The sequence below is a fragment of the Aegilops tauschii genome, chromosome 2, assembly GCF_002575655.3.
Source record: "Aegilops tauschii subsp. strangulata cultivar AL8/78 chromosome 2, Aet v6.0, whole genome shotgun sequence".
NCBI lineage: Eukaryota > Viridiplantae > Streptophyta > Magnoliopsida > Poales > Poaceae > Aegilops > Aegilops tauschii.
In genome coordinates, this window is record NC_053036.3 from 576,522,892 (window position 1) to 576,535,405 (window position 12,514).

Consider the following 12,514-nt stretch of genomic DNA (forward strand, 5'->3'; position numbering starts at 1 on the left):
GACCGACATCCCATACAAGTGTAGATGATTTTGCACAGTTGACTGGGGTCTTGTAACTCAATTCATACAACTGCTACACGGGCAGAGCACATCTGATTTCGGACCACCATACTCTGCTTTGATAAAGTTCATGAAGTTTTCAACCCCCTCGACATATGCCGCGGAGAATCTTCGAGCAGAAGTTATCCAAGTCCTGTCCATCTGTTAGACACACAAATTAGTGCTTCTACTAGATATTATAGGAAAAGCATATATGCTTTTTTACGAAGTCCAGAAAAAAATACCTAGGTTGATGTCTAAAGCTATGGCAAGATATTTGGACGAGCAGATCTAAGTAACGAAATATATGTAAAGCTAATTCAGCAAACAGATTTGAGTGCCAAATTATGGCAGGCTGTTTCAGCAGTCAATGAGGCCGAGCACACAGCCATCGAACTATCGAAGGCCATTGCAGCAACAAAGATCGAGTATAAAACGGTGTAGAGCTATTTCACCTAACAGATTGGCTACTAGACCATGGCAATCTACGTCACAATAAATATATGGCAGGATATTTTAGCAACTAATCGGCCTTGGCATGCCATCGCAGCTAAGCTGATTGAGTGCAGAACAGGGCATGGAAGCTTCTTAAGCAGAGCATATTGACAGTAAACTACTTCGGCAAACAGTGAGATTAATAGCGTCTATCAGCTAACATTCAGTGCTACACCGACATGAACGGGGCCTCAGTCTAGAATGCGCGTATCGTGGGAGAAGCTGACCGCCGTGCGTCTCCACATGAATGTCGCTAGAGGACGGCAGTCTACGAGAGCGTACTGTGGGAGCGAGAGGATCGCCGAACTGCGGCGCCGACGTATCGTCGCGGCGGGGAGGGCGGCTTTGGCGGAGCGAATGGAGTGGAGGGGTTCAGGGGGAGGGGGGTTTGGGGAATATTATTGGCTAGTTGGCCGAAGGGCGGTTGAATCGGATTTGGGGGCAATTTTTGGGTGTGGGCGGGGGGAGGATTTTCGCGCGGTGGGCGGGGGGAGTTTGGCGCATGGTCGGTTTCTCCAAGTGCAGTCCCACGTGTCAGTGAAGAGGCAAGCCGAAGCGCGTTCCGTTTGCGTGAGCCGTGTGCAGGACCGAACGTGTGTGGGGTGCAATGCGACCGCGACAGGAGTGCTGTGAGTGTACCGCCTTTTTTCCTTTTAAACTAGGTGCTTCGCCCCCTAAATTTTTTTTTGTTGCTTCGCGCGATCCATCGATACTACTACTAGTAATCCGGTAATCCCGACTAAAACGGCGCGGCCGGGTCTTTTCCCGCGCGATATGCTGGGAGGTTGGCTTAGTTGGATTTTTTAGGACGAGTAATGCTACACCTACGTAATCCCAGTTACGTAATTAACGTAATGTGAAACGTGTGAGCTGTTGATTGTAGATTGGGGGGAGGGAGGGGCCCACCACCATGAAAATCAGGGGAGGAGAGAGAGAGGCAATTTACGTTAACCCTTTCGTAGGTTCCTGTAGATGTAGAAAGATGTGAAATGCGTGAATGTGTAGTGGACGTACTATTGGAGTGCCTAAGATAATTTGTGTATGTATAGACCCTATGTGTTTATTTTACTTCGCATGTTAGATTTGTCTCGGTTCAATAAAAAGCAGAGTTGGTGCTGATGGTGTGCCTGTCATCCTGCAATATAGGCCGTCCGATCTATATCTAACGGATAGGAAGGAAACTATGACAATTTACCCGCACTCCTCTCCACATTTGCAGATAAGGCTTTCCCTCGTTCATCCTTTGCCCCCACAAGATCTTGATCTTCCGTGCAATGCACGGGCATCTTGCTAGTACTCCTATAGTATGTATATTATTGTGAAAGTTCGTATACACCGGCCAAGATTATGCAAACACGGCAGATTTTCATTACATTTCGAACTTCTATAGGACAGAAAAATAAAAGAAACCCGACCCTAAACCTATTCTACAGCAGCGACCGACGTCCTCCATCTGCGATCTCTATGTACGGGGGTGTGGTTCAAGACCCGTGAAGTGAAGGTGCGGTCTCCGGCGAGGAAGAGTAGAGCACGGGATACGGACTGGCCAGTTGGCACACCATGCCCTGCCGCCTCCCATGCCCTACTCATCCTCGGAGGAGTCCCCGACCTCGGTGGTGCCGGACGTTGGACGGCGGCAAGTAGGACGCGTGGCTGACGGTGCTCCCGTCGTCGGCCGCCAGCGTGGCCACCGCTTGTGCGGTCGCGTCCGCGTCCGGCTACGCCTCTATTGCGACGCAAGAGGCGACTTGAGCGAGGGCGGCGACCTCGAGCTTCATCCCCGAAGACAAGCTCTCCCGCAGAGCATTCGCACTTGTGGTCATGGCGGATGTGGTGCCAGGTAGGAGGACAATGCACTATGGTGTGGAAGTTAGCTGGGCGTTGCCGCTTTAAGTAGCGCATTCCGGTGAAGCCAAGCGTCCGGGTGCGTCATTAAGTCGCCGGAGTTGGTTCCTCGGGCACCGAGCCTCTTAACGACGATATACGAACGGACGACATGAATGCGGGCAGCTGGCGCCGGCTGGGAACGCACCGCGCGACGGCGCGAGGGACGAGGGTTTTGGTGTGCCAGGGTAGTCAGCTGCGGTCGTGGCAACGTTGGAGATGCCTTTTGCTCACATGCGATCCCCGCATGTCATTGAAAAAGCAAGACGACACGGCATGGTCTCAGGTCCAGAGGATGCAGTTGGCCGCTCTACACCACTCTGCGGACGCGTCGCGGCGCCCCGTGCATCCTCGACGAGCCGGGTGTTGGGGTGTGTTTGGATTGTGGCCAAAGTGCACCTTACCAAAATTTTGGTCATGAACCAAAGATTGGTCTTTGTTTGGATGGTTGCCATTTTTTTGGCATGCCAATGAACTCTAGCCAACTCTAGTTCATTTTCATGCCAATGTCGGCCAAATCATGGGCAGCCAATACCTCAACCAAAATTTTGGTCATGACACAAAGATTGGTCTTTGTTTGGATGGTTGCCATTTCTTTGGCATGCCAATGAACTCTAGCCAACTCTAGTTCATTTTTCTTGCCAATGTCGGCCAAATCATGGGCAACCAATACCTCAACCAAAATTTTGGCTACCCAATGCTTTGATGGGGCAACCTTGGGCACAAACCAAACATGCCGTTGGTCGTGCCACAACACTAACGCCACCCTCGGCACACTGAAACCGACCGTGTCTAGCGACGATATGAGCGTGTCGCTCACCGCGGTCGCCGTGTCCAGAGGCGGTGCTGGAGCTACGCCCCGTTGTTGGCCCCAACGACCCACATGAACGGTTGTCGGTGGCGAGGAGGTCGTGGACCAGCTCCTCCATTGGACTAGTCTGCGCTACGTCGTCCCGACGGGTGTGCCCCACATGTCGGTGTCCCTGTTTTCCCGGCCATATTCGAGCGTCAGTGCTCCGCGTTGCGCATTAGGCCTTTCACTATGTAGGCCAAGCGAGACAACTTATTGTTTATTTGAGCCGTTCAAGTATAATCATCTGGCGTTTGCTTATTTCTCATTCCTCTCCAACCCTCTTCTCCATCGATCATGTCGCCCTCCAGTCGAGTCCATCCTCCCACATGCCTCATTTGAACATTCCGCCGAGTATCATTCGCATGTACCCACCCTAGTCCTCTTTCAATAGATCTCCGGACCCCGAGATGAAATCGAGAGGGAACGAGTGGGGGCACGTGATACCTAAGGCGGATGCAAAATTTTGAACCGGTGATCATAGCATCCGCAAATCATATATAAAGGGTATTCAATGTTCGTTTCGTTTTTGAACGTACAATATACTCCCCCTATCCTTTCTAGTTTACATATAAGTTTTATGTGTAGTCAAAGTATCTCTACTTTGACCAAAAAGGTATCAACATTCAACAACGCCCAATCAATATTGTTAGATTCGTACGTACTCCTAGATTTGTACTCGAGATGGTTTCCAATTTGACTATTGACAAGATTAATAGTACATGAGATGTATAATGTGAAAATTATATCATTGGAAACTCCTTTCACATACGAATTTGACCGTATGCTTTGTGTAAGTTGCATGTCATATATTATTACTCTAACATTTGGTCAAAGTTAGCCTCGAAAAACGCATTAGACCCTGTATGCTTTGTGTAAGTTGCATGTCATATATTATTACTCTAACATTTGTGTACGTAAGTTGCATGTCATATATTATTACTCTAACATTTGGTCAAAGTACTATAGTGGAAGTGGATCCTCTTACGTAGGTATCCCTGCCTTACCCTCCCTTTCGGTCACTTACTGGCGGACCCCATGCTTGCTAGGCCCCGCATGTCAGTTACTCAATGGGTTCGGCCATGTCAGGGGACCTCATCCGTAGTATACTCCCTCTGTTTTTATTTACTCCGCATAAAACGAAGGGAGTGGTGGTATAATAAATGACGCGGGCGGGGGAGGGGGAGGGACGTCGGTTTGCTCTCAATTGCGGTCCCACAAGCGAGCGAAAACGCAAGACGAAGCGCGTTCCATTCGGTGAGCGACATGGAGGGTCCAGTGTGCCGGGCTGCAACGCGAACGCGACAAGAGCGATGTACAGTCAAAACCGATTGACCGGTCGTCACCGGAACCACTATTCACACCAGAACCTTCGCTGCTCGGCCTATGCCAGCCACTGCCCTAAAACCACACCAAATCTCCAACCCATTCCCCCACCTTTCGACCCCGTAGCCCGCATCAAGCGTCCCCTAGTTCGCCGGAAAGCCATGGTGCGCCGCAAGATCACTTACTACAAGATGGTGACGCCGGAGCGCCGCGCAGAAACCGCGGCGGCGATCGGCGCCACAGACCTCCGTTCCCAAGCTCGCTTTGCGGCGGGCCAATCCCCGAGTTCTCTGGAGCCAAGCTACGAGGAGGAGGAAGCCGATCCAATGTTCATGGCGGAGGTCGCGGCGCAGAAGGCCCCCGAAGGGTATGAGACTGTGGATGTCGACTTCGTGCCGGCGTCCGAGTCCCCCATGGTGCAGGCAGACCAGCGGTTTAACATGGCGATACTAAAGGAGGACCGGGAGGCAGAGGCTCAACTCGACGCGGAGCGCGTGCATGCCGCTGCCATCGAGGCTCTCCTGCAGGCGGAACCGGATATCGTGGATGTGAACCGGGCGGCGGAAGCTCAACTTGAGGCGGAGCGCGCGGATGCCGCTGCCATCGAGGCCCTCCTACAGGCGGAACCGGACGTCCTGGACTTGAACCGGGCGGCAGAGGCTCGACTCGACGTAGAGCGCGTGGATGCCGCTCTCATCGACGCCCTCCTGCAGGCGGAACCGGACGTCCTGGACTTGAACCGGGCGGCGGAGGCTCGACTCGACGCGGAGCGCGCGGATGCCGCTACCATCGAGGCCCTCCTACAGGCGGAAACGGACGTCCTCGACTTGAACCGGGCTGTGCTCTCGTCCGTGCAGAGCGCCCGCACGCTCCGCTTGAAGGAGTAGCTGGATGCCGAGGACAACCACGGTGCGGAGACACACGTTGGCAGCGACGGCTGGTTCTCGCCGGCAGCCAAAGATGACGAGGCCGTCTCTTTCCGCGAGCAGTGATAGTTTTTCTTTATCTTGTTGTTTTTATGGATCTTTTGCTGTGTAAAAACATATATTTGTTATGCAAGTTGCCTGACTTGGGTCAGTCTACCATTTGAGGCGGTTGGATGAATATCCTACGTTTCCTAACCCTTCTTTCCTTCTTCCTCACCTCTTCTTCTTCCCCAACAGACCACCGCACGGGCCGTACGGATACTCCCCAACATGCGGTTGGATAAACATACTCTATGAACGAAAATTATGTGTCAGCGATAGGATGGCCTAGTTTGGTTTGTTCACATGCGACAGCATGTGTCAGTGTGGGTGCGTTCCCTTGGTTGGGTTTGCGGCGTGCAGGAGCGACTGTGTGAGGGTGCGGTGCGACCGCGGCATGCAGGAGCGACCGTGTGAGGGTGCGGTGCGACCGCGACAGCCGTGCGCAAGTGTACCTCGTTCTCATTTTGAAAACTTTAGGCAAGCTTGGCAAAAATGTGTGGCGAAGTTTGGCAATGCAAGGCCTAGACCCAAACAGGATAAGTACGTACGTACTAGGAGTACTAGTGTTAAAAAGAAAGGCGGGGTTTTCCTTCGCGGGATTTAATCGATACAAATCCTCGTTTCACGTGTCAATTAATGCGTATTTTTTTCTCCAAAGAGCAAAGAGCTAACCATATCACTCCTCATTGCTTGACTAATGCAGCGCCATGCAAACCAACCTTCTCACTTCCGCATGCATGCAGGGGATATTAATGTCCTTGGTTGCTAACCCCATCAATTTTGCCACGATTAGTGTTAGTGGCCCTTTGCAAATTGTAATTTTGATATACTGGCCTTGTGTACAAAAAAATGGAGGTAGTAACTATATTTGACTTCCTTCCCCATTGCGGTGACGTCGATGATATCTTTTTTTTGGGTGGTTTGGCGAAGTGCGTTCGACGGAGAACACCATTGAGGGAGACCACGGTAAGTCGTTCGCAAGTGCCGCCTGCAAGCCGAGACAACTGCCTTATTTGCATCCAAGAAGTCCTTTACTAGTACTACTAGGAGTACTAGTGCGGTGAGATGGTTTCTCGAAGAAGACGATGGTGAAGCGGAGTCAGCGAAGAGTGAAATGATGGTTGCTTCGTCCGTGCTTTTGTGATTTGACACCTCACTGCTTTGTGATTTGTGATAGAAGGGACAGGGGAGTAGACTCTGTGCTCTATACTGTACTACATGCGTCCAAGCATGGGAGAAAGAGGAGAGACGTTGCATTTTTCTATTCCTTCAATCAATCAATCAATCAATCAGGGAGCTTCGGTTCCATCTTTTTGGCTTTGGCAACACCGTCCACAATGGTTCCCACGATGCCAAAAGCTATTTTCACATTTGGCTACACATTGTGGATGCCCTTAACCGTACCACTTGGTTTTTCTCCTGTGTGCTATCTATACAAATCTCAATTATATTGATCTAAAAAATTATAGAATCAAGATTAGTAAAAAGGAGGTGATTTTGCCGCGCGGATGGCGGGGGAGGTTTCTTATTTGAGCAATGCTACATCCACGTAATGGTTTACGTAAAGTTATGAACTGATGTGATGTGGGACTATTTGATTGGATTAAAGCAGAGGATTAGGCCCACCCCACCTGAAAATCAGGGGGGCATATATAGATTAGATGGAAAGTATACGTAGCAGCTACGTAGCCCTTTGTAAGTCTAGGATTAGGCTTCTTATTTTCAAAGGACGTTGTCCTGGCGGTTTGCTAACATGCTGTCCCACGTGTCAGTGCTTTACCAAGCCGATCCGCGTCTCACATGAGGCAGAACAACGGCAGAAGCAACACGTGGTTAAGTTGAAGAAGATGAGGGAGAAGCGGATTCAGCAACGAGTGAAACGATGGTTGCTTCGTCCCTCCAACTTAACTGTGGGAAAGGTGTAGCTTGTGATTTGACGCCTCATTGCTCATTACTACCCCGGCGCCATGACTGGGGTGCTTCACCCCGGCTGCTCTGCACTGTATTCCGGTATGTCACGTGGACCCGGTAGCTTGATGTCCCACATGTCGGCGAAAGGGACTACAAGATTTATGAAAGCGAGCGCTCGACTCTTACGACAGAGGAGTAGATGACATGACGGCCCAGTGAACTGTCACTTGTAGTACTGTATAGTACTATAGTTTTGTTGTTTCGCACGATCCATCGATACAAACCCGATTAAACAGGAAAGCGCGGGATTTATCCCGCGCGGTGGATGATACTGGCCATACATTTCAAAGGCAATTTTAATGTATGCAAACTGAATAATTATAAGTAACAATATGATATCTAGTAAAACTAAAACACATATGATTTATTGTGTTAGAGTGTAGTAGTAGTGCTGTATTGCATAGTTGTTAGATGTAACATGCGAGAACGTGTAGAGATTTAGTTTTGGAGGGCCTACAGAGATAAAAGCGTAATACGGTCACCGAACTTCAGAATAAGCTGATTACGGTCACTATATACGTTTTGCGGTGATTATACAGTCACTTGCTCACAGTTCAGCATCGGATTGCACTTTGTTGACCGGCCAAATAGTCTGCGTGGCGCCATGTTGACTAGTTAAATTGACCACGTTCCTTGTGGGTCCCACCTGTCACTTCGCATAGGCAAAATGTCAGATAAACACAAATTTACGCAGGCGCGACAAGGCTCCAACCCGTGCGCGGGAATCACCTGGTTGTGTATGTGTCTGTCAGGGCCTGATGTGTGCGCATGCACGTGTAGGTTGAGCACTTGAGCGTGAGAGTATGTGTTGGTCGTGTGGTGTACTGGTGTGTGCATGCATGCGTGCGTGTGTGCGTGTGAGTGTTGCGTGCGTGCGTGGCTGCGTGTGTACGTGTGAGTGTTGCGTGCGTGCGTGGGTGCATGTGTTTGTGTGAGTGTTGGGTGGATGCAGTTCGTGTGCATGCGTGCGTGTGTGTATAATCACCACACCAGCTCCTGTGTGTTAAAACAGACGGCTCAGCATACCAATAAAAGGCCACCTTGTCCGCTGTGCCCGCGGTCATGACTTCGAACCACCGTCCAAATATTTTTTTGTCGTTTGTTTTCATTCTTACTAGCAAGATGCCCGTGCGTTGCACGTAACATCAAGATGCATTTGTATGACTTGTTTATCTTGTGAGAGAAAAGGATGAACGAGGGAAGGCCTTATTTGCAAATGTGGAGAGGTGTGTGGGTACCTTTTTGCAAAATTGCCATAGTTTCTTTCCTATCCGTCAGATATAAATCAGACGGCCTATATTGCAGGATGGCAGGCACACCATCATCACCAACTCTGTTTTTTATAAGAGTGTATTTTATGTATTTTATAAGAGTGTAGATGTAGAGTAGATACAAGTCGACAGGTGGGCACGATGGTAGTGAGATAATGTGATGCAACACTAGAGGTGCCACGTGGAGCGTTTAACTGATCAACTAGTCATGTCATGAGCAAATACAGAGTTGTACGGTGAGCCCGTTACTGTATAATAACCACTAAACGTAAATGGTGACCGTAATGAGTGGATTCTGAAGTCCAATGTATGTATCGTGCTTTCGCTTCAAATACAATGATCGGCATTGCATATATCGCGAGAGAAAGATGAAACATGCGTGAATTTTCTAGGGGCTTACTTTTAGAGGACCTGGAGATAGTTTTGTGTGCATACGTGAAAGGGGCGTACAGGGGGGTATGCGATGGAGAGAGAGATGCTCTTCGTTTCTCTTTACTATGACTAACTTTGTATATAGTATAAAAATATACAAATTCACAGTGCGGAATAAATATCATTGTGGGCACCATGCAATGCAAATTAGCGTTCGTACTCCTCCATATAACTTTGTAATGTTGTATATATGTAGAAACTCTAAAATAATTTTTTGGCCACACTTTATTCAAAAGGAATATTGTATGCGAAATAAACGTGAAGAGAGGGCTTTTTAGATCAATGGGGTACGTGATGTAACATGTGTGAATGTGTAGTTGATGCATTTGGCGGGGCCTAGAGAGGTATGTGTGTGTATTACGTATTCGAGAGAGGCATGGATAGAGGGGCCGACGGGGGGGGGGGGGGGGGGGCGTGGGAGAGATAGCGCGAGAAATGAGAGTGGTCTAGAGAGAGAGAGACGAATATGACGTCACGACAAGAGATTCCATTCCCTTGAGTGTGTATATGCAAGGGGGGAGGGAATAGAGGCACCAGGAGAAATTTTCTGTGTGTGTGGTGTTTGTGTTGGTATGTGTGGGTGTGAGAAGATAATGAGACGTGGGGGCAGAGGGTGTGTCACCGCGTGAGGTCCGGTGGGTCGAGATGAGGCCCTTCGTTCGGTTCCGACCCGCGCCACATTGGTCGGCCCGTGACGCATTCAGGAAGACCCATGGATGACTAGTCGTACAAGACAAAGATAGCAGAATTGTGAAGGACTCTATGTCCACTGACAAAGCCGGCTAGGATTTGTAACCCTAGGTTCTCGGACTAAGGTAACCCCTCTATCTCTGATATTACTATTCATCCAACCTAACTTTAAGGGGCATCCTACAGAATGCTCTACTAGAATCATACTCGTCGATTAGGAAGAGAGGTGTAAGACAATGCGTGAGAGACAGGCGTAAAGATAATGTGCGTACATGAGACACGTAGGCAGGTCCATGTATATAGAAAGGGTCGATGAGGATTGTGCATGTGTATGTTTGCAAGGGGAAGAGTGCTTGTGATAAAGGTTAGTGAAAACAGTTGTAAATGGTTATGAGAGGTAGGGAGGGTTATATCAAGAGCATGTGTGCGAGAAAGACACCTCGGGAGAGAGTGTGTGAGCATGTGTGAGAGACCACCGATGGAGAGTGAAACTACACGTAAAAGACTGCTCTACACATTGATTAAAGATATAAATTGTATCCAAATATTAGGATGGGATCATGATATGTGCAATTCGCGTAAGGAGCGGTCATTGATCCATCATACATCTAGATTCTATCGAATTTGAGCATGTCTATGTTATTATTCGACACAATTGATCCACATAGTTAGTATTTTGAACTCCAGACAATGCATCGCTTTAGCAATCGAATATAAACGTGAGTATAGTTCATATTGTGTGTGTAAAGCACATTATACATACGAAAGTTACACAATGGACATTATAAATAGCTACCTATGAACTAGCATACATTTGAATTCAACTTAAGGTGGTTTAAAAAAATCGAATTCAACATGAAGTCCATTCAGTTATTTGAATTTGATATCATGGCATTTGTAAACCATACCTAAATTATGGGGGCACCAATCTTTGCTCTGATTTTGTACATAATAGCATATGTAGTCGTGTACAAAATAGATTCAAATTTAGCTCCTCCATTCCAAAATAATCGTAGTTATAGGATTTTCAAGTGTCAAAATTTCGAAAAGAAGCGGATAATTTAATGAGGTTTTCAAACATACAAGGTCAAATATAACGTTGTCTATTTAGGTCAATCCTCATAGTTCAAGAGTACTCTAAACGTGAATGCTTGTGTTTCAAAATTTCGAACGAAGCGCCAAAAGAGCCTCTACACGCCCGAAACCGCATGAGACCAATGTTTGGTAGTACAAGGAAATTACTTTTCTAATAACTCCGACCCGTGAAACCTACCAGCCCGACGTCCAAAGGTCTAAACCGGGGTAGGTTTGTAGCTTCATCTAGACGCCACGCAACCGCATCAGAAAAACATTCATACACAATGGCCGCCTAAGCACACATGCGCGTGGCCGAAATCGCTCCCGCCCACTATTTGGGACACCTGGGATTACCATCCTACCCCCGACCCGCAGTAGGTCCGAAATTTAAGAGGGGGGCAAAGTTTGTACTTTCCCCAAATTTCAAACAAGCGTGTCCCATCTTCTGTTCAAAAAAGCCAAAAACAAGCGCGTCCCAGACCGAAACATGGTTCCCCCACCCGTCCGATTCCCCATTCGTACTCCGTGGGCGCCAAAACTACCTCTCCACCAGCCGTGAAACCCCGGCATCCTCCGTCCGCCACCCCATCCCACCCATCAACCGCCGCCCTCCTCCATCACGCCGGAGCCGATACCCCGACGTCGTCGTCCACCGCAACCTCAACCGCAACGCCCTCCACGGCTAGTAGTTGAAGCCGAGGCCGAGCCGTCCGTACCCGAGCCAGTTCAACCACGCCGTCCTGCGCCTCACTGCTCCAACTTTGCCACCCTCCACCGCACCGAAGCTGTTCCTGCTACGCCGTCCTTCGCCGCCTCGAATCTGCTTCCCCTCCGCTGACATACGGCCACGGCAACACAGTCACCAATTTAGCCATGGGTTCGTCCAAGCCTGCACCCTCCAGAACATCGGTTTCCCCGGTAAAATGAAGAAGATCGGCGCGACATGTGGAGGTGACCACACTGGCAACCGAAAAAGGTACTCCACTTCCCTTATTCTTGCAAATCTTAGTCTCTGCTTGCACGGTATTCATCCCACAGAAGACACTAGTTGACCGCTTCTTCTTGATACTAGATGTTCCTAATAACTCGCGATGCACAAGGTTTCTCCTCATATGCTATTTCACCTTAGCTAGAGGTCTGTCGCCCCCCTGAATTTCAATTTTTGGCCAGTTGATTCCCAATTAACGGAAGCATTCCCCGGCGTAACAGGTGTTGGGGATCGTAACAAAAATTTAAAATTTTCTACGCATCACCAAGATAAATCTAAGGAGTCATATAGAAACGAGAGAGAGAGAGAGAGAGAGAGGAGTGCATCTACATACCCTTGTAGATCGCGAGCGGAAGCATTCAAGAGAACGGGGTTGATGGAGTCGTACTCGTCATGTTCCAAATCACCGATGATCCTAGCGCCGAACGGACGGCACCTTCGCGTTCAACACACGTACGGAGCGGAGACGTCTCCTCCTGCTTGATCCAGCAAGGGGGAAGGAGAAGTTGATGGAGATCCAGCA